Here is a 22,485-nt window from a genome sequence, read left to right on the forward strand (position 1 = left end):
TCAGCGTTCACTGAGATTTGTTTCAATTCCTCTGAATCATCATCACCTTTAACTATCATGTCTGGTCTGGGTATCTGCCTTACATCTTCCTCAGTAAAGACCAAAACAAAGAATTAATCTTTTCGCAATGGCCTTGTCCTGCCTTAGGGCCTCTTTTACCCCTCGATCATCTAATGGTCCAACTGAGTCCCTTGCAGGCTTTTTACTTCAAATGTACCTGAAAATGCTTTTTTTTTTTTTTTTTTTTATAACCTTTTGCTTCCACAGCAAGCTTCTTTTCAAATTGATAAGCAAGGCAAAGAATTTGCCTTGCTTATCAATTTGCATCTAACTTGCCAGTGCTTATGCTGATATCATCTGTTTTTTTCATTCGGATCCCTCTTCCATTTTTTGAAAGATGTTCTTTAGGCTAGAATAGCCTTTCTCACCTCACTTTTTACCATGCTGGCAGTTATTTGGCTTTCCTTTTACCTTTTTTAATGTGTAGAATACATCTGGTCTGGGCTTCTAAGATGGTATTTTTAAGCAATGCCCATACCTGATGTAAATTCTTGACCTTTGAAACTGCTTTCAGTTTTTTTCCTATCTTTTTTTCTTATTTTATTATAATTTCCCGTTTGAAAGTTAATGCTAATGCAGTAGATTTCCTTAGTGTCCTCCCTCCAGTTATCAAGTCAAATTTGATCATGTTATGATCACTAACACCATTATATTGTTCACCAAATCAGGTGTTCCACTAAGTCTTAGGTCTAAAATAGCTCCCCCCTTGTCGGTTCTTGTACCAGTTAGTCCATGAAACAGTCATTTATGTCATCTAAAAACTTTACCTTCTTGGCATGACCTGATGTGACATTCACTCAGTCAATACTGGGGTAACTGAAATCACTTTTATTAATGTGTTGCTAATTTTGTTAGTTTCTCTAATTTCTGTTCCCATTTCATTACCTGTACGTTCATTCTGGCCAGGTGGATAGTAGTACACTCCCACTGTTAATTCTATTTCCCTTCTCACATGGAATTTATATCTATAAAGATTCTCCAATGCATTTTGTTTCCTGTAGAACTTTTATCCTGTTTGACTCTATGCCATCTTTAACCTATAGCACCACCCTTCCATGAATTTGATCCATCCTATCAGTGCAATATAAGTTGTATCCTGATATCTCAGTGTCCCACTGGTTATCTGCCTTCCACCAGGTCTCTGAGATGCCAATTATATCCCTTCATTCAGTGCTATACATTCTAACTCTCCCATCTTAGTTTTTAGACTTCTAGCATTTGCATACAGACATTTCAAAGTATGTGTTTTGTTGTTTTAACAACTTGCTTATCAGTTGACAGGGGCAATTTGGAATGTTTCTGCTCTGTCTGCTCTTTACTTAAAGATACCTAGGCTATTTCAGCATTTATTCCAACCTCTCTAAAGAGATGCCCTACTATCCCTGATTTGTTAGTATCCTTCAAAGATACATCATTCTGAACCATAAGCCTCTGAGCAACTGTCAGCCTTCCCCGATTAACTAGTTTAAAAGTTGCACTCTCTCCTTTTTAATAGTGCCAGCAGCCTCTGGTTAAGCTGAAGCCACTCCCACTTCCCCAATTCTTAACAAATCTAAAATCCTCTTCCCTGCACTATCACCTCATCCATGCATTGAGACTCTGGAGCTCAGCCTGACTCAGGTGTCCTGTACATGTAACAGGGAGCATTTCTAAGAATGCAACCCTGGAGGTTCTAGATTTAGTTTCCTAGCTCAGAGCATAAATTTTGCCTGCAGAAACTCCTTCCTGCACTTTCCTACGTCATTGGTACCCACATGAAACATGACAGTCAGCTTCTCTCCAGCATTCTCTTAAATCTTATGTAGATGGCGCATGAGGTCTGCTACCTTTGCAGCAGGCAGGCAAGTTACCAAGCAATCCTCACATCTATCAGCCGCCCGGATATTTACATGTCTAATGATCGAATCACCCACTATAACAGCGGTCCTAACCCTTCCCTCCTGGGCATACATCCTCAGTGCAGGAGGATAAGGCAACACAACACCTGGAGGGCAGATCCTAGTTACAGGATCACGTCCTGCCACACCAAGGTGAAGGTCTCCTGCCAGGGCTGCTTGACTGGATTTGAAACCGCTCTACTATGTCCCTTGAAGGTCTCCTCTATATACCTCTCTGTCTGCTTCAGCTCCTCCAAGTCTTCCATTCTGGCTTCCAGACTCATTCTCTGAAAGCCAGGAGCTCTTTGCACCAGGTGCACACATGCAACATCTCCTCACCAACAGGTAGAAAATCATACATGTAACACTTGATGAAAAAGACTGGCTAGCCCCCAAACCTTTTGCTGGACTTCTGTATACTTCTTCATTTTATTAGGTTGCTAAACTTTTAAAGCTGATTATGGAGTAAGGAAGTCATTTTAAAAGGTGTTACACATGTATCTGTAACATACTTTTGTAATACTTTTTAAAATCCATTTACCCATGTAAAATGCTCTTACACGTGAATATCCTATGGTCACAATTGAATGGCATACATTGTAGAAATTTTCAAAAGGTCACTTACATGGGTAAAGTGCATTTATACGTATAAAACCCAATATTAAGCATGTAAATGCTTTTTAAAATCAGGCTTTAAGGTTTTTAAATCAATAACTAGGTTATCATAGATAACTATGTTAGAAACATAGAAACATGACGGCAGAAAAAGACTGTATGGCCCCTCCAGTCTGCCCATCCAGCCAATTAATTTAGCATTATAATTGTCATCTCTTCCTTAGAGATCCCCTGTATTTATCCCATGCTTTCTTTAATTCAGATACTGTTTTTGTCTCCACCATTTCCCCTGGGAAGCTGTTCCTCACATCTACGACTCTCTCTATAAAGAAATATTTTCTAAGATTACTCTTGAGTCTACCCCCTTTCAACTTCATCTCATGACTCCTTATTCTAGAGCCTCCTTTCTCCTGTTCATGGAAACCTTTAAGATATTTAAATATCTCTATTGTATCTCTCCTATCTTGCCTTTCCTCTAAAGTATACATATTTTGATCTTTAAGTCTATCCCCATATGCTTTAGAACTAAAACCACTGACCATTTTAGTAGCTGCCCTCTGGACCGACTCCATACTGTTTATATCCTTTTGAAGGTGCGGTCTCCAGAACTGTAAACAGTATTCCAAGTGAGGTCTCACCAGGGACCTATACAGGGGCAATATCACTTCACTTTCTCTGTTGGCCATTCCTCTCCCTATGCAGCCAAGCATCTTTCTAGTTTTTACCGTCATCAGATATAATTACCCCCAGATCCCACTCTTCCTTTGTGCTTAGAAGAATTTTCACCTCCAATACTGTATCTTTCCCTTCGGTTTTTGCACCCTAAATGTATTACTCTGCATTTTTTAGCATTAAATCTTAGCTGCCAGACCTTGGACCATTCCTCCAGCGTGGTTAGATACTTCCTCATGTTTTCCACTCCTTCCAGGCTGTCCATCAACAGATTTTGATATCATCAGCAAAAAGACAAACCTTTCTCGACAACCGTTCCGTTATGTTGCTAATAAAAATATTAAAAAGAACCGGTCTAAGAACCAATCCCTGAGGTACACTGCTAGTAACAACCCTCTCAGTGAAAACTCTATTTACCACTACCCTTTGTCGCCTCTCAGCCAATTCTAATCCAGACAGTCAGTCACTCTAGGATCTATATGAAGGGTGCACAATTTATTTATAATTCTTCTGTACGGAACCCTGTCAAAGGCCTTGCTAAAATCCAAGTACACTATGTCTAGCACTCTCCCTTGATCCAGTTCTCTGGTCACCCAATCAAAGGATTGATCAGATTTGTCTGACAAGATTTACCTCTGGTAAAACCATGCTGCCTCGGATCGTGGAATCCATTGGATTCCAGAAATTGCACTATCCTCTATTTTAGCAGTGATTCATTTAGTTTGCTCACCACAGAGGTCAGACTAATTGGCCTGTAGTTCCCAGCCTCCTAATTACTTCCACTTTTAGGAATACAACCCACATCCGCCCTTTATCAGTCCTCTGGAACTATTCCAGACTTTAAAGCATTGAAAAGGTCAGTCAGTGGAGCTGCCAGGACATCTCTTAAGTTCCCTTAGTACTTTTGTAAACGATCAGCAAAAAGTCTAAAATTAGTATTGCACTAAAATCAAGGTTAACTGAATGTTATGCAAAATCGCTAAATGATTTGTATTTTCAAGATTTTCCTCTTAACTGGATGGGGGGTATCTAACAGAAAAAGAGCCTGGGTTGGGTGTGAATCAAACCAGTGACTAGTTTCCCCAGGAACCAGTACACTCACCTTTCAGATCAAGTGTGATCTTTGCAAACCCACAATTTTAATACTTACGAGCAAATGCTAACTTTTACAAGCTCACAAAATAACCCAAAGTTCTTTTTCTAAACACACACAGTTACTAACAGTGGCAAATAAATATTAACTTATACAAGCTTGCAGATTGGCAACTCAAAGCCTTTTCTTTGAAGGTGTTTTTCAATGTAAAGAAAGCTCTGGAACAAGGGGTCAACGGAGGAGATGAAAAGGAGTACACTCAGGAAAAATCTAAGGAAATATTTCTTTACATAAAAGGTGGTAGAGGCATGGAACAGCCTCTGAGTGGAGGTGACTAAGAGAAGGACAGTATCTGAATTTAAAGCATGAGATGAGTACATGGGATCTCTGAGGCAATGGTAGAGATTCTAGAGCTGAGTAATTGGATTGGATGGGCAAATTAGATAAGTCTTATAGTTTTTTTATGTTGTCACATTTCTATATTTATGTTCCTATCATTGACTGGTCACTGTGTGATGTCATCAGCAGAGGAAATAAACATCTTGAGCTTCACAATCTATATGTCCTTCACAAGCTAATGTCCTTCAACTTCAAGTTCTATAACACAACCAGCTCATTTAACTGTTCGTTGTAAATATTTAAAATGCTATTAACCTTTTCTTTTTCCTTCCTCTCCCAGTTTAAGCATCCCTGTTTTTTGTAACTGCTTTCTTCCGCACTACAGTTCCAGTTTGTTTTTTCTTTCTATGCACCACTGTTTTAATGTAAACCAGCATGATGTGATTTTATCATGAATGCCGGTATATAAAAACCTTAAATAAAATAAATAAATATCTACTTAACAATTCCTAATATTAAAACAGATTCTACACAGTTAAGCAGAGTTAGCGACTGGTTATATAATAGACAACAGAGAGTAGTGGTAAATGGAGCTCACACCGATGAAAGAAGGGTTGTCACTGGAGTGCCTCAGAGCTTGATCCAGGGTTCAGTTCTGTTCAATAATTTTGTGAGTGATATTTTAGATGGATTTTTAGGGAAAGTTTGTCTTTTTGCAGATAACGCAACAGATGGGCCTTCTCATCCTCCTCATCTATCATCATATTCTGTTTCTATATCCTGAAAGTCATACAGTAGAGAAGACTAATGGTGTAGCAAATTGTTTTTAATATTTTGACAATTATTTATAACTACCAGCGCATAAACCAAAATCTAGACATACTTCTGCATGTGTATGTCATATGGAGATTTAGTAAACAACAAAATCCTTGATTTGAGGAAAGATTCTATGAACTTCCAGGAAACATGACACCACTTTTGGGTTTTTACATTTTGAGTGCAGCCATTCAATCACAAATACATAAAACAGTAAAGTTGTTTACCTGTAACAGGTGTTCTCCATAGACAACAGAACAAATCAATCACACCAGTGGGTGACATCGCCAGATGGTGCAGACCTGGCAAAAAGCTCTCTCAGAGCCCAGAAAGATTGACAAATCTTTCTGAGCATGCTTGAGAGTTCCTGTGCTACTGCTGCCACACAAGTTACCTCAATCCTTTAGTTACTGAGCTTCAACTTTGAGGAGCTGGAAGGAAATGTGTGGCTGATTTGTTCTGCAGTCCATGGAGAATACCTGTTATAGGTTAAAAATACCTTTACTTTCTCTATGGACAAGCAGGAACAAACAGCCATAGAAGGGGTGACTCCTAAGCAAAGGGTTGCATGTAAATGAATTTATAATTCTCAAAAACAGTATTAACACAAACTGAAAGCTTAGAAGGCAAGAAAGTGACGTTGTTAACAAAAACAATTTTGTGCTGTCATTACGGGAGTCCTGTCCAAACTATAACGCTTTACAAAAGTGTGAATAAATGTCCAAGTGATCGCCTTGCAAATTTGCTGAATGTGAGCCGGACACAAATGTGCTACTGAAGTTGCAGTATCTCTTACTTGATGAACCTTTATTTTCTGCGAGTTCTCAACCTACTTTGGAAAAACAACAGGCAATACACTGCAAAAGCCAAGTCTGAAGGGTTTGCTTCTTGACTGGACATCCTCGTTTGTTTGCGTCATATGCAAGAAACAGGTGAGAAGATTTTCTGTAAGGTCTTCTTCCATCTAGATAGAACAGTAGGGTTTTTCAGCAAACTAAATTATGAAAAGACTGTTCTGCTGGGGAAAAATGAGGCTTTGGAAAGAATGTTGGAAGATTTATAAATTGATTCAAGTGGAATTTGGAGATCACTTTAGGCAAGAACAGGATGAATTTCCCATAATATAACTTTATTAGGGAAAATTAGAATATACTAGCTGAACCCTGCCACGCGTTGCTGTGGCTGAGCCTGGTTAAGTTGAAAAAACAGAACAGAGCAGTAAAGGTTACAGTTTGTGTGTTTTTGTTTTTTTTTTTACCCCAAATGAACAGCACCAGCAAAGAATAGTTTAAATATGCAAGTACACCTTCCTGCCCCCCCCAACCCGGCGAAATAGAGCAACCCATGCTACAGCCCCCATCTAGGGAGATGTGGAGAATGAGTGCCCTCCCCCCCCTTTGAAAAACACGCAGCGGAAAATAAGAACGGTCCCCCACCGTGCTCCTCCCCAGCTACCTGTGTAAACTGCCAGCCGGTGGCGAGGGTGTGTGCTAGGGTTTGTTCCGCCGGCTGCCATGTCGCAAAACTTCACCGGTGAAAGTGGTGCGTCAGGATTCCTGACCTAGTAAGGGCAAATGTCCGCTGAGAATATGGCGCCGACGGGCTCTTGCCCTTACTATGTCACATGGTGTACCGACGTCATTGTTGTCTCCGTATAGCATAGTAAGGGCAAGGTCCGCCGGCGCCATTTTGGTTGCTGGCATCCGACGGCCCTACTGAATGCGATGTGAAGCACTTCAAAGGGGCATGGGATAAATATTGTGGATCCATCAGGTCCAGAGGACGCATATAAAGAGCAGGTAGTAAAATACTGCACGGAGCGGCAGTAGCCACAGAGGCATTCACGGAGCGGGATGCCAGTGGCCAGTGGTAGGTGTCCACCTTCATGGAGCGGAAGGATGTAGGGCTGTCATCTCCCAATTAAATAAAAAACAAAAACAAAAAACAAAACAGGGATGGGATCCATCAGGTCTAGAGGACACATATAAAGAGCAGGTAGTAAAATACTGCACGGAGCGGCAGTAGCCACAGAGGCATTCACGGAGCGGGATGCCAGTGGCCAGTGGTAGGTGTCCATATAAAGAGCAGGTAGTAAAATACTGCACAGAGCGGCAGTAGCCACAGAGGCATTCACGGAGCGGGATGCCAGTGGCCAGTGGTAGGTGTCCACCTTCACGGAGCGGAAGGATGGAGGGCTGTCATCTCCCAATTAAATAAATAATAAAAAAACCCAGGGATGGGATCCATCAGTTCTAGAGGACGCATATAAAGAGCAGGTAGTAAAACACTGCATGGAGCGGCAGTAGCCACAGAGGCATTAACGGAGCGGGATGCCAGTGGCCGGTGGTAGGTGTCCACCTTCACAGAGTAGAAGGATGAAGGGCATCCATCTCCCAATTAAAAAAAGAAAAGAAAAAAAGAAAAAAAAACAGGGATGGGTTCATGGGCTTATAGGTATTACCAATTATTAGGCTTTTCAATATTTGATGATAGTTAATGTGACTTTCAAGGCATTCTTCACTTTCGGTGCATGTCCGGCATGACTCCTTGCTTCAATGACAGGGGAAAAGAAAAACTGATACTTCACACATTTCCAGCATTGCCCTCTGCTTCATGGCAGAGAGCTATGCTGCCGCTTACCCAACTAATCAAACTTAATATTTCACTTGGAAGCAGCTCCAGCACTGCTCTCTACATTAATGGTGGGGGTGAAAAGGGAATTAGAACATAAGGTTACTAAGAGCCAAGAGAAACAGTTAAGTATGAGAACAAATGTGTGAAGCTTGCTGGGCAGACTGGATGGACCGGTTGGTCTTCTTCTGCCGTCATTTCTATGTTTCTATGTTTCTATGTTCCTGTGGTGCCAGCGGAGAAGCACGGACTTGTTTCAGGTGTAGTGTGTGTGATCGGAGTACAGTGCATGGGTGGGTGGAAGAGGGTACTTTAATTTAAAATCGGAGGGTGTGTGAAATGCGTGGCTTCCCAATGTAGCAGCCAGGAATCCGTGTTTTGGTGTGTTTTGGGAGGGTGGGTGAAGTAAGTGACATTGGCAGGCGTGTGGGTGGGGGTGTGTGGTGTGATGAGTGTGGATTTCTGTGTTTGTTTATTTATTTATTTATTTTATTTAAAAACTTTTCTATACCGTCGTTTAGTAGAGCACCATCACAACGGTTTACAGATAGGCACAAAAATGTTTGGTTTCTAGCTTATCCAATAGGTGCCAGTATTATACGGTTACATAGTTCAATAATATATTCTAAATGGGGGGTGGATGTGGTTACCAGTTATGATTGTTAGCGCAATCATATGTTTATACTGTCATTTAAATATACTTTATGAGAAAATGTAATAAGATTATGCACTCTGCATTTTGTACTGGTGACTTTCAGCTGTTTTTGTGTTGTTATTTAGCTACCTCACTGTGAAATGCTTTTTTGAAGAGCCATGTTTTTAAGCCTTTTTTGAAGAGTTTTAAATCTTTCATTAGCCTTAATTCTAGGGGTAATGTGTTCCATAGTAAAGGTCCTGCCAAGGATAGTGCTCTCTCTCTGACTTGGGTCAACTTTGCTGTTTTGACTGAGGGTATGGTTAGTAGAGCTCTATTGGCCGATCTGAGATTTCTTTGCGGGACATGTAATCGAAGTGCGGTGTTTAGCCAGTCAGCCTGTTCGTCATTTATTAGTTTATGCACTGTGCATATTGTTTTAAATTGTACTCTTTGTTCTATTGGGAGCCAGTGTAATTCTGCAAGTGTCTGGGTGATATGATCTCTTCTGCCTTTACCAGTGAGTATTCTGGCAGCTGAGTTCTGTAATATTTGCAGTGGTCTGATAATAGTATATGGCAATCCTAGGAAAAGTGTGTTACAGTAGTCCGTGCTGGCAAATATTAATGTTTGGAGTATTATACGAAAGTGTTCCTGATTTAATAAGGGTTTTAGTCTTCTAAGGACCATTAGTTTGGCGTAGCCTTCTCTTGCTTTTATTGATATGTGTTGTTTAAGGCTTAATTCCGTGTCTATAGTTACTCCTAGGTTTCTAGCTTTATCAGTTAGCTCAACTGATTTGCCATTTTTTAGTTGGATGGGATTTTGAATTTTTTTAATGTTTTTTCGTTCAAGATGTATAAATTCTGTTTTTTCGATGTTGATTACTAGTTCCATTTGGTTTAATAGTTGTTTTATTATGTCTAGGTATAACATTGCAAAATTCAGTGTTTTTTCAATTGTTTCTTCAACCGGTAGAATTAACTGAATGTCGTCAGCATATATGTAGTGTATGATACCTAGTCCCGCTAGCAGGTGGCAGAGGGGTAGCATGTAAATGTTAAATAGCGTCGCCGAGAGTGCTGAATCCTGGGGGACTCCTGTCTTTAGTTTGATTTTGTCTGATATTGTGTTTTTTATCTGTACCTGATAAGATCTATTGTTCAGATAGGATGTGAACCATTCAATTGTTTTATTTTGTAATCCAATTTCTTCCAGTCTTTTCAATAGTATGTCATGGTTTACCGTGTCGAATGCTGCTGACAGATCTAGCAGTATCATGATGTAGTGTTTTCCACTGTCAAATCCACGAAGTACGTTATCAGTTAGAGAGATTAGTAATGTTTCAGTGCTATAGTGTTTCCTGAAGCCGTGTTGTGATGGGAAGAGTATGTTATTGTTATCTAGATGTTCGGCTAGTTGCTTTTGTACTGCTTTTTCTATTAATTTTGCGATCATCGGCAAGTTTGAAACAGGTCTATAGTTACTTAAAACGGTTGGGTCACTGTTTTTCTTTTTCAAGATCGGTTTTATTATTGCATTTTTAAGTGAGTCTGGCATGACTCCTTCATTGAGTGATAGGTTAATTATTTTGGCTAATGTGCATGAGGATATTTCAGCTAGTTTTTTTATATTTGTAGTAGGAATGGTGTCAATTTTATGTGGTGCAGGATTCAGTTTTTTTATCATGCCTTCAACTTCGGTTTGTGATACCTCGTCAAATGTGGAGAATTGTGTCACATCTCTTTTTTGCATCTTGATTTCCTGTCTTGTTAGGATCGGAATTTGTGCTTTAAGGTTTGTGATTTTGTCAGAGAAATAGTGTGCTAGGTCATTGCATTTGTTTTCTTGTGGGGCTTGTGTAATCTCTGATTTATCATTAGTTAGATTTTTAACTATGTTGAATAGTGTTCGTGGGTTGTTAGAGAATTTTTCAATTTTAGAACTAAAGAACTGTTTTTTTGCTTCAAAAATTATTTTTTTATAAAAGGCTAGTTGTTTCCTGAATTTGGTTAGATTTTCTGCTGATTTGTCTCTTTTCCACTTTTTTTCTCAGGTTTTGTTTAATTTCCTTTATTTTTTCATTAAACCAAGGGTTTTTCTGTTTTGGTTCATGGATTTGTATTGTTCTTGTGGGGTTAATGTCGTCTGCCAATTTACTGGTTTTCAATATCCAATCTGTTGTTGCGTCTATGCAGTTTTTGTGGTTGAAGTTTAACAAAGTTTCTTCTAGTTCCTTGTGTGTTATGAGGGAGTGTGAATGAAAGACAATAGCCCTGTTTGGGGGTGGGGTGTGGTGTGTGAGTGTGTGTGAAAGGTGTAAGATGTTGCACTTGCGCTGACAGCCACCAGATGTCGCTGTTTTGTGTAAGCAATTTTTAAACTTGTATTATCTGTCACAGGTGTGACCTATATGTAATGTAAGTGTATAAGATCCTTCCCGTACGGGAAGTGAATGTTGTGTGCAAATTTGAACACATTCGGTAAAGCGGTTGGCGAGATTAGCGACGACGTACAAACTATTTAACATTTTTATTTATATAGATGAAGGATAAATAACTAGAGCTTGAAGCTTGCTTATTCTGCATGCTGACATGATAGCTATAAAAAAATTAGAGTTTCCAAGTCAGCTACTTGATGTCAGTAGTCTCCAAAGTTATCCAGAACTACATTTAGGTCCCACAGGGTAGGTGGTACTTTGGTTGACGGTTTCAAGTATTAAACCTTGGATTTCATATCAAGATATATGGTCATGTGTTGATATTTTTATCTGTAAATGATTTTGAATTATGTTTGTTATGACCTATACACTGAGATTAGTGCTCTGGCATGTAAGCAATTAAATTTTAATAAAGATAAAGATAATAAACTTGGAAACTACAGTATTATGAGATATAGGACTGCCTTTCATATGGTGAAAACATGCTGCAGTTGCACGGAGATGAATTCTGACAATTAACCCTAAGTTAAACAGGTGTAAAAGATAACGAAGTAACATTGCTGTTGAATAGGTAAATGGATCCTCATTTGCAGTGGTGCATCAAGCAGAAAGCCTCTTCCACCTAATGGTGGAGGATTTTTTTTTTTTTTTTTTGTAGCTAGTAAAATTTGTTTAATTTCTAAAGAAAACAGCATAGCCATTGCTACTTTGCTTTCAATATGGATGATATGAATACTAGAGAATAAAGGATGGGATGGAGAAGAGTCACTGAGAAGTTCTGAAAAGATGGAAAAGTGGACAGGAGGAGCCACTGGCAGTGTTTGAAATCATAGAAAACATATTTTATGTTGTACTCCCGGAGGAGAATGTGGACCCTTTGCCCGAGGAGGAGTTGGCGCTACCTGTGAGATTAAACCCCCACAGGTTCCTACCGTCGGGAGGTGAGGCTTAACTGATGCAGGGGCCAGTTGGAGCTTCACCAATACCAACCCCGTGCCCCACGGGTTGAGCCCTTGGGTTCGTGGGGCTGGCTGGTCTTAGGTGGACCCCTGTGAAGACGGTGGAATCGCAGTTGGAAGCAATGATGATAATCAGCCCAAGGTCGGAAGCCAGAGAGTCGCTGATAGCCAGTCCGGGGTCAGGAGCCTGAGAGTCGCCAACAGACAGTCCAGAGTATGAAGCCAGAGAGTCACCAATAGCCAGTCCGAGGTCAGAAGCCAAAAGAGTCACTGAAGCCAAGGTCAGAAGACAGATCATCCGTCCGAAGGAACTGGAGGATGGGAACGGGAAGAGGGGCAGGACTCGGAAGGCAGGAACAAGACTCATGAAGCACTGAAGACGTCACCAAGGGGAAGCAGACTCATTGCAGAGTCGAGGAAGTGGAAGAGGAGTCCCCTTGAAATAGCCCCAGGCTCCAGAATCATCTAAGGGGTGGACTATAATTAATGAGGCTGGCCCTTTAAAATTTTGCAGGAGGCGTGGCACGCACCTAGGGAGGGCCTGGCCCAAAGAGAGCTGCCGGAGGCGTTGGTCTGCGGCCCTGTACCGCAAAGAGGAGGTCGGCAGTCGTCTTCCCCACCGCAGGTGGTGGTGCAGGTCCGGCGGCGGAAGCCACAAAAGCAGCTCAGACCTGGTACGCAAGGCGGGGGTGTCTCCCCGCGGCCGTGCCGGTCCCAACAGAGTTCCCGTCAGCCGCCGGTAGCCACGACCGGCACGCATAACACTTTACAAGGCCAATATGGAGCAATTAGAATCATTTGGCCCTTGTCATTTTGCAATTTGAGCAATGTCTTTGAGATTAAAGAAATTGAAGAAAATGCATACAATAAGGATTTATTCCAATGAATCAGAAATGCATCTGGAGCCAATGCTTTGGTTGCTTCATCTTTTGAAGCAATAGATACTCCTGGGGGAATTCTGCGCACAAAACCTTTATATTGGTCAAAATAACACAATTTACATGACAGTCTTTAAGTAATTACATTTTAAATTAATACAGAAAAAAGTTATTACTTAAAGATGCAGAATTTTAAATATTTTGAGCAGAATTTCCCTAGAAATTCACTGTAAGAGTCTCCCTTCCACTCGCTCTCCCTACTCCCCTGGCCAATTTGCCCTCTCAGGCCCCAACTCCTCCACCCGCCAGTATCTCTCCCCTCCACCTCTAGGCTCAAGCCCTTCCACTCTATTGCCAGTCCCAGAGTTTGACCCCATTCTCAGTACAGCTCCCTCTGTCCCTCCCTCTTTCACACACATGCTCTCTCTCTCTAGTACACATACACACACCCTCATACAGGCTCCCTCACTCTTTCGCACACACACACATCCCATACAGGGTCGACTCTCTTGCATAGACACCCACACAATCTCCCTTTCTCTTTCACACAATCATCCTCACACAGGCTACCTATGTCTCTCTCTCTTGCACCCCTTCACACAGGCTAGCACCCTCACATACACACAATCCCTTTTTCATACACACGAGCTCCCAATCTTTCACACACATACACATTCCTTCACAATCTCCTCATATAGACTCCCTCTCTCTGAAACCCACTCTCAAGCATCCCCCCCCGCTCTCTTACCTCCCATTCTCTCTCTCACCCTCCCCTCCCCCACACCCCCCTCCCCTCATATAGGCTCCTTCTCTCTGGAAGCCACACTCAAACATCCCCCATCCCCCTCTCTTACCTCCCATGCTCTCTCTCACATCCCCCTCCTCCACACCCCTCCCATCATATAGGCTCCCTCTCTGAAACCCACACTCAAGCATTACTCCCCACCCCCCTTACCCTCCCATGCTCTCTCTCACCCTCCCCTCTCTCACACACACACACTCTCACCAGCATCCCCCACCCCCCCTCTTACCTCCTCCTGCTCTCTCTCAACCTCCCCTCTCCCACACCCTCTCCCCTCTCTCACACACACATTCTCTCTCACCCGGCATGCTGTAAACGGAGCGCATCTCGCATGTGCCGTGGGACACGCACCGTTCTCGGTGAAGATTAAAGCCCAGGCATGCTGTTCGCAGCACATGGGGGCCTTCCATCTTCACTGCGAATGGCACGCCCGGGCCTTCATTTTTGCTGCAAACAGAGCACGTCCCGCAGCACATGCGGGATGCGCTCTGTTTGCAGCATGCCGGTGAGAGAGAATGTATGTGTGAGAGAGGGGAGAGGGTGTGGGGGAGGGAAGGGTGAGAGAGCAGGAGGAGGTAAGGGGGGGGTGGGGGATGCCGGTGAGAGAGAATGTGTGTGTGAGAGAGGGGAGAGGGTGTGGGGGAGGGAAGGGTGAGAGAGCAGGAGGAGGTAAGAGGGGGGGGTGGGGGATGCCGGTGAGAGAGAATGTGTGTGTGAGAGAGGGGAGAGGGTGTGGGGGAGGGGAGGGTGAGAGAGCAGGAGGTGGTAAGAGGGGGGTGGGGGATGCCGGTGAGAGAGAATGTATGTGTGAGAGAGGGGAGAGAGTGTGAGAGAGGGGAGAAAGTGTGAGGGAGGGGAGGGTGAGAGAGAGCAGGAAGGTGTGAGAGAGAGCATGGGAGGTAAGGGGGGGGGTGGGGAGTAATGCTTGAGTGTGGGTTTCAGCGCAGAATTCCCCCAGGACTAAACAGAGTGGAAGCTTGTAATTCTATGCAGATGCAAAGAAATCTACAAGCAGGGATCCCCAGAGATGGAAGAAGGTTTGAGGAACTGTGTTGTGAAGGAACCATTCGTGAGGTTGAAGGTGTGAATTGAGCAAGTCTGCTAAAACATTGCCTTTCCCAGGAGATAGACAGCTGAAAGCTGTATATTTCTTGAAACTGACCATTATCCTTATTTTGACTGCTTCCTTGCAAAGAGTTGCAGAAACAGTCCCTCCTTGTTTGTTGATATAATTGATTGCTACTTGAATATTGTGTACAATTCTGGTCGCCACATCTTAAAAAAGATATAGTTGCGATAGAGAAGGTACAGAGAAGGGTGACCAAAATGATAAAGGGCATGGAACATCTCCCCTGTGAAGAAAGACTAAAGAGGCTAGGACTGTTCAGCTTGGAGAAGAGACGCCTGAGGTGGAATATGATAGAGGTGTTTAAAATCATGAGAGATCTAGAACAGGTTATTTACTCTTTCGGATAATAGAAGGACTAGAGGGCGCTCCATGAAGTTAGCATGTAGCACATTTAAAACTAATCGGAGAAAATTCTTGTTCACTCATCGCCCAATTAAACTCTGGAATTTGTTGCCAGGGGTTGTGGTTAGTGCAGTTAGTGTAGCTGGGTTTAAAAAAGATTTGGATAAGTTCTTGGAGGAGAAGTCCATTACCGGTTATCATTCAAGCTGACTTAGAAAATAGCCACTGCTATTACTAGCATCAATAGCATGGGATAGACTTAGTTTTTGGGTACTTGCCAGGTACTTATAGCCTGGATTGGCCACTGTTGGAAACAGGATGCTGGGCTTGATGGACCCTTGGTCTGACCTAGTATGGCATGTTCGTATTTTCTCAATCTGAACTATGGAATCCAATAGCCAGGTTTCAAACAAAAGGAGAACGATGTAGCTTGCTCTTAATTCTAGAAGGTTGATGTGGAAACTTGCTTCTTGAAATGACCTTGGGAACAAATCTCACCTAAGTGAACTCCCCAATCCTGCAGGATGCATCTATGTTCATTATATGTTGAATTTATGGCAGATGAAAGTTTTGACCAATAAGAAGGTTAGATAGTTGTGTCCACCAATTCAAGGCACATATAAGAGTAGTGAAAAATCTTTGCTTTTCAACATATGAAAGTGTTGCTTCCAGTAAAAAGTTTGGGGTCACTGTGCTTGTCTCATATTTAAATACAATAGAGGCATGACATGTACGTTTGCTGCCATGTGACCTAGCATCCTCATGATGGTTCTTGTTGTTACTGTAGGATGCTTTGAAATGATGTGAACTAATGTTATGAAAGTCAGCATCCTCTGACGAGGAAAAAAAGCTTTTCCTTTCTGTATCATTCTTTTGAGTAACAAAAGGGATGGAGAATAACTGATAGTGGAATTATTAAAAAATTCAGCCTATATCCCTGTTTGATTATTGTGAGAACCCACTGGTCTGAGGTGACGAAAGACCATTGTTAAAGAAAATGCAGAAGTCTTCCCTCAACTGGAAAACTTTGAAAAGAAGGCTGGGAATCAAAAACCCTGATTAGGTTTTAGAGGCAATAACTGAGTCTGCATCTGCTGAGGCCTATCTCTGATACATGATTGGATCTGCTGGCTTTTTGAGGATAAGGCTGTTGTCTTTATAATATGGATAAAGTAGTAATATAGTTTCCTTAAATAGTGCTGTTGGAAACTTTTTGAATAAATGTATCTGATGTAGCTGTTTTAAGTGTCTGCAAGACTTTATAATATTCATTTAAGACTTCCATTACATCTTAAGTTTTCACCAAATACATTTTCTCCTGAGCAAGCAGCATCAGCTATTCTTTCATGCATGTCATCTTGAAAACCAGATACTTTCAGCCATGCCATCTAGCTGATATACAGTAGCTTTCACTGATGACCTAGATGATGCATCATGTGAATTACATATTAATCTAGCCATGTGTTTAGAATATTTTTCGGTCTCATTTAAAGAAGTGGAAGCTTGTCCTTGATCCTGATAAAAAACAATGCAAGGTATCTCTTATTTTTTGAACGGTATTATATAAATATTGTATCATCTGCAACTAGTGCTCTGTAATTCTAGATTGTATCATTGCTGTCTGATATTGCTTTTTTCCCATACTAGCCAAACAATGTTGATTCTTTTTCTGGAAAAATGAAAGAGAAAGTTTTATATTTCTTTACTATGTTCATTGCTGATTCTACCACCAAGGACTCATGAGGTAGTTGTAATTTGATATGTCCTGGACATTGTTGTACTTCATACTTTATTCCTATGTTCTTGGCAACTGGATTCACAGAGAATGGGTTCTTCTAGATTCTAGTTTGCAGTTCTTGTAAGGCTTTGTGAACTGGAACAGCTTTAGTTTGCTTGGAGGTTAAAGAAACTTTAGAACTCCTTGAAATTACACTGTTTAGAAGTTTCTTCCAGTTGGAAAGGAATATCCTCTGATATTTTCTGTAGAAAAGCTGGAAAAGGCATATCCTCAAAATGATGTGTTGCTTCTCTGAGGTTCTGGCGAAGGGTCAGAAGGGAGGTCCAAAGAACCAGAAAGGAATGACAAGACTCTGATTAGTCTGAGCAACTGATTTTTGAAAATCGGAAATGACTACTGGAGAATTCTTAGGTGTAGACCTGTCCATTGATGACAAGGAAGCAGAAGATTTTGTCGTAGTTTGTCTCTTGTATGGAAGAATAGAAGACTGTGATTGATGTTCTGTTGCCAACTTTTTAAAATAGGCTGTACGGAGGATCTTGCTTAGAGATAGATGGTAAATTTGTCATATAACTCTTGATTAAATCTGTCTACATCTTTTGGAGAAAAGAATTGACAATCAGAAAGATTTGGTAAAGGAAGCCAAGACTGTGCTCTTATGGAATAGGCATCCAATTTCGGAACCAGGATGGAAGGGGAAGCTATAAAAGTTGAAGGAGCTTAAATTTCCATGCCAAGGAACTTTGGTGTTGAAATCTTTTGGCACTACCATATAAGACAGAGACAATACGACCAGTGATACTGTATAGAGTTTAATTATTTCTTGCACCAATCTTTCAAGTCTATGCTTTCTAATAGATGGCACTGTATCTTTCCACACCGCTGGTTCCACATCATGTTTGGAGTCTGATGGTGCCAATTCCTTCCATGTTGCTAAACCTGTGCTGTTCTTGGTTTTTGCTGGTGCTGAGTCCTTCTAAGCTAATGTCTCAGCACCATGATTCTTGGAAGATGGCACTGAGGGTTTGTGAATCTGTTCTCTGTGTGATGCTTCTTGGCCGATGGCACCAATGAAGAACTTTCTTTTTTCTGTTGGCACCAGAATGGGATAAACTTGCAAGGAAAACACACAGGTTTGAAATTCTCATTTTGTCTAGCTTCAGGAAATTTAACTTTTGACAAGATGTTTTACAGCACAGAGGCTGCTTTCATAGGAGAAGTAGACAGAATCCTGTGGTTCTTGCCTCCCCCCCTCCCCCTCACAGGCCAACTTGACTGAGGCAAAAAAAGCATGCTTGCTTACCGTAAATGTTGTTTTCCATAGATAGCAGGATGAATCAGCCATTACATGTGAGTGATATCATTAGATGGCATCAAATGGACTTATCTTTTCAAGTTGTAAAGCATTGATCACTACTGAGCATGTGCAACAGTTCCTGTATGAGTGTTGCCTCATGAGCCTCCTCAATCAATAACAAAGTTAATCTAGCTATGTAGTCAACTCTCCAGGGAGGTGGGTGGGTATTCCATTGCTAATTACTCCTATCTATGGAAAACACCATTTACAGTAAGCAAATATGCTTTTTCCATCAATAAGAAAACTGAATTAACCATTACATGTGAGGAGCGCTAGGTTGAGGGTTGCAGCGGAGCAATTACTTAATAAGCAACCCAGACTTCACTTTGGAGAGTGGACTACAGCAAGAACAGATTTTGAAAAATTGCTTATCCAAATCTACTGTCAGTTCTTGATGTGTTATCTAGACAGTAATGAGAAGTGAAAGTGTGGATCAAGGATCACATTGCAGCTTTGCAGATATCTTCAATGGGTGATAGAGATGGGCAACAGAGGAAGCCATGGCTTGTACCTGATGAGCCTTGACAGAGTCTGTAAGTTGAAGTCCAGCCAAGGTACAAATAGCAATGATGAATGCAATCTGCTATCCAACTGGATAAAGTTCTCTTTGCAATTGCAACTCCAAGGTGACAAAGAGCTAGTTCAATTGATGATGAGGCTGAATATATTGTGGACAAAGACAATGGGATCAACTGAAGATGAGGACATCTGGGGACGAGGACATCTGAAGCATCTGACGACGAGGACAACTGAGGCAGGATCATCTGGGACATCTAGAAACGAGGACATCAGGGGGCATCTAATGACGAAGACATCAGGAATCACTGAAGGCGAAGTCATCAGGGACATCTAAAACGAAGACATGAGATCCGATGAGAGACCAGGAACACCAAAGAAGACGGCGGAGTAATTCCCATGAAGAACGGAGTGCCATGAAGAAGCTGAAGATGCAGAGAAGTCCAGGAGTGGACTGGCTCCTTGCAAAGGCATTGAAGAACTGACAAAGGGCCCTTTTTATAGGGATGAAGAGGAACACCCTGGATGACCATCAACAGGAGGGGCCGCGGGGCTACTCCCACCGTAGGCCCTTTAAGGCAGGAGAGGCATGGCCATGCACCTAAGGCAGGACCAGGGACAGCAGCGTCCATGCCGCAGAGAAGGAGGCTGGAGGCGGTACTAGGCTGCAAGCAAGGCCCAGCATCGGAGATGGCTTCCTGCCACAGGGAAGACTGGGGGCGGCTCCATGGTCTGGAGATCAGACTCAAAGAGGGAAAGCAAATAGTCTAAGAGCGCAGGAGGGGAGCAAGAGAGGGGATCCAGACCGCATCCCTTGCACCAAATGGAAAACCTCTTCCATTCAATATTGTAAGATTTTCTGGTAGGCGGCTTCCTGGACTCCAAAATAAGTCAAGATACCTCTTCCGAAAGGCCAAGGGCCTGCACAGTCACCCAGTCAACATCCAAACCATGAGGACCAGGGCTTGTAGGTTGGGGTGATGGAGCCTGCCCCAGTCTTGTGTGATTAGGTCCAGGGCCATTCCCAACCGAATCAGGAGGTGCAAGGCCAGATCCCGTAGGGTCAGAAACCAGACCTGATGGGGCCAAAAGGCGGCGATCAGGATCATGGAAGCCTGATCCTGATGAAGCTTCTGGAGGATTTTCAAGATGAGGGGCAAGGAAGGGTAAGGGTACAGCAGCCTGGTGCCCCAGTGAATCAAGAAAGCTTCTGCCAGCAATCCACTGCTCCTCCAGCCTAGGAAGCAGAAGCGGTCCACCTTCCTATTTTCCAGGGAGGCAAAGAGTTCTATGTCTGGGATCCCCCACACACGGAAGATCCTGTTCGCCACCTGTTGACTGAGGGACCACTCATGAGGACAAAAGGCATGGCTCAGGGAGTCTGCCAGGGTGTTGTTCATGCCTGGGAAATACACTGCCCTGAGGAGGATGCTGTTGTTGATGGCCCATGACCAAATATGGACTGCTTCCTAACAGAGGGTGAAGAATCCCGTTTCTCCCTTGTTTGTTCAGATACCACATAGCTACCTGATTATCGGTCTGAACATGAACTACCTTGTTCCGGGAGTTGCTCTTGGAATGCCTGGAGTGCGTGATTTGAAACTGCGATTCTTGCGCTCCCCACCCCGTCTGAGATGCATCTGTGGTGAGGGTAGCCTGGGGTTGTGGGCTCCAGAAGGGGAATCCCTTTTCCAAACTGAAGGGAGTTGCCCACCACTGAAGGGATTGAAGTAGCAGTGCAGCGATTAGGACACACGCATGCAGGTCTTGGAAAGCCTGACACCATTGAGAACAGAGCGTCTACTGTGCTCTGCGTAAATGCAGCCGAACAAAGGGGGGTGACATGCACTGTTGTTGCCATGTGGCCTAGCAGCCAGAGAAACTGATGTGCTGAGACCTGAGCGCAAGCAGAGACCACTCAAGCAACAGCCGCGAGGGTCTCTGCCCTGTCTCGAGGCAGGAAAGCCTTCGCCTGGGCAGAGTCCAGTCGAGCCCTAATGAAGTCCAGTTGCAAGGACGGTTGAAGATGGGATTTTGGATAGTTGATCAGGAATCCCAGAGTTTCCAAAATTTGGATCGAGGTGCACAGGGCACTCAGTACCCCCTGTTCTGAAGTGCTCATGATAAGCCAATAATCAAGATACGGGAAGACATGAATTCCCCTTCTCCGAAGTTAGGCACCAACAACCACTAGGCATTTGGTAAAGACATGGGGCATGGATGCCAGGCCAAAGGGCAGAACGTGATACTGGTAGTGACTCCCGTTGATCAGGAATCGGAGGTATTGCCAATCCGCTAGAAAGATGGGGATATGGGCATATGCATCTTTTAGATCTAGGGAGCAGAGCCAGTCTACCGCTTTGAAAAGGGGGATCAAGGTGTCCAGCAAAACCATTTTGAATTTCTCCTTCACCAAATGGTCTAAGGACCTCAGGTCCAGAGCCAGTCTACCGCTTTGAAAAGGGGGATCAAGGTGTCCAGCAAAACCATTTTGAATTTCTCCTTCACCAAATGGTCTAAGGACCTCAGGTCCAGAATGTGCCGGAGTCCCCCATCTTCTTGGGTATTAGAAAATACCTGGAGTAGAACCCACATAGCTGACTGGGCGGAACGGATTCGATCGCCCTTTGGGGTCATCTGGGCACAGAAGTCACAACCGCGGACATCATAAGACGCCCCCAGGAAAGGACACAGACATTGTGGGGGTCTGTGATGGACATAGTCCAGGGGCACTGGTGAAAACCAGTCGATGCCATCGGAAAAAGTACATGGCGCACAGTTAATGGTCGGCAGACACCGGGGGATGGAACCATCGGTGATTGACAGCGAATGATCGAATGACTTACCAGGTCATAGAGAGCAGAACAGACAAAAAATATGAGGGACCCAACGTGATGCGGGAAGAAAACAGCAAATTTTTATAAAACTGTGTAAAAGAAGCGTGAGCTCACGACTGCAAGGAAGCAGCTTCACGGAAAGGAACAGACTGAAGAGGGACCCCGCGAGGACACATGGTTAGCGGTATGCTGGGCATGCTCAGTGCACGAGTCAAAGTTTTCCATGCCAAGCTTCATTGGATGATGTCACCCATGTATGAGGATTACTATCCTGCTTGTCCTTGGAGAATGAGAGGTTTTGGTGGGAGAGCATACATTAGGTTCTGGTCCCAGTTAAGAAGGAAAGCATTCTGTCTGATCCTGCAGTTGCTTGGAAGAATGGAGCAAATTGATCTAGTTTTGTGTTTTGCTGTGATGCAAAGAGGTCCACTGTAGGAAGACCCCCTAAACTGATTGCAATTGATTGCTATAGAGATCACTTGTGAGGTCTAAACACTCTCCTGAAATGATCTGCTAGGACATTTGAGATGCCTGCAGATAAGTTGTTTGTAGAGTTGCATGATGGCATTCGGCCCAGTTCCACATCTTAGGGCTTCTCGGCAGAGAAGCCATAATCCCGTTCACCACTGTTTGTTCACATACAACATTGCAACTTGATTTTCCATTTGAATCAGGATATGTCTGTTCTGGAGGAGATGAGTGAATGTGATGAAGGGCAAGCCATGTCACTTATAACTCCAGTAGACTGAT

At 42.9% G+C, this 22,485-nt stretch overlaps 1 protein-coding gene across 5 annotated transcripts in view; it reads right to left on the reverse strand.

Moving 5' to 3' along the window:
- GOLGA4 (golgin A4) overlaps positions 1 to 22,485 on the reverse strand; it is a 456,386-nt gene that overhangs the window by 269,853 nt on the left and 164,048 nt on the right. The window contains exon 1 of one of the 5 annotated variants that reach the window (XM_029589812.1): positions 5,257 to 5,417. The exons of the other annotated variants lie outside the window; for them this stretch is intronic. The gene's annotated coding sequence lies outside the window, so the exon portion shown is untranslated. Of the gene's footprint in view, positions 1 to 5,256; positions 5,418 to 22,485 lie in introns of those variants that run through there. 5 annotated transcript variants of the gene reach the window in all.

Source organism: Rhinatrema bivittatum, chromosome 2, assembly GCF_901001135.1.
Source record: "Rhinatrema bivittatum chromosome 2, aRhiBiv1.1, whole genome shotgun sequence".
NCBI classification, from domain to species: domain Eukaryota; kingdom Metazoa; phylum Chordata; class Amphibia; order Gymnophiona; family Rhinatrematidae; genus Rhinatrema; species Rhinatrema bivittatum.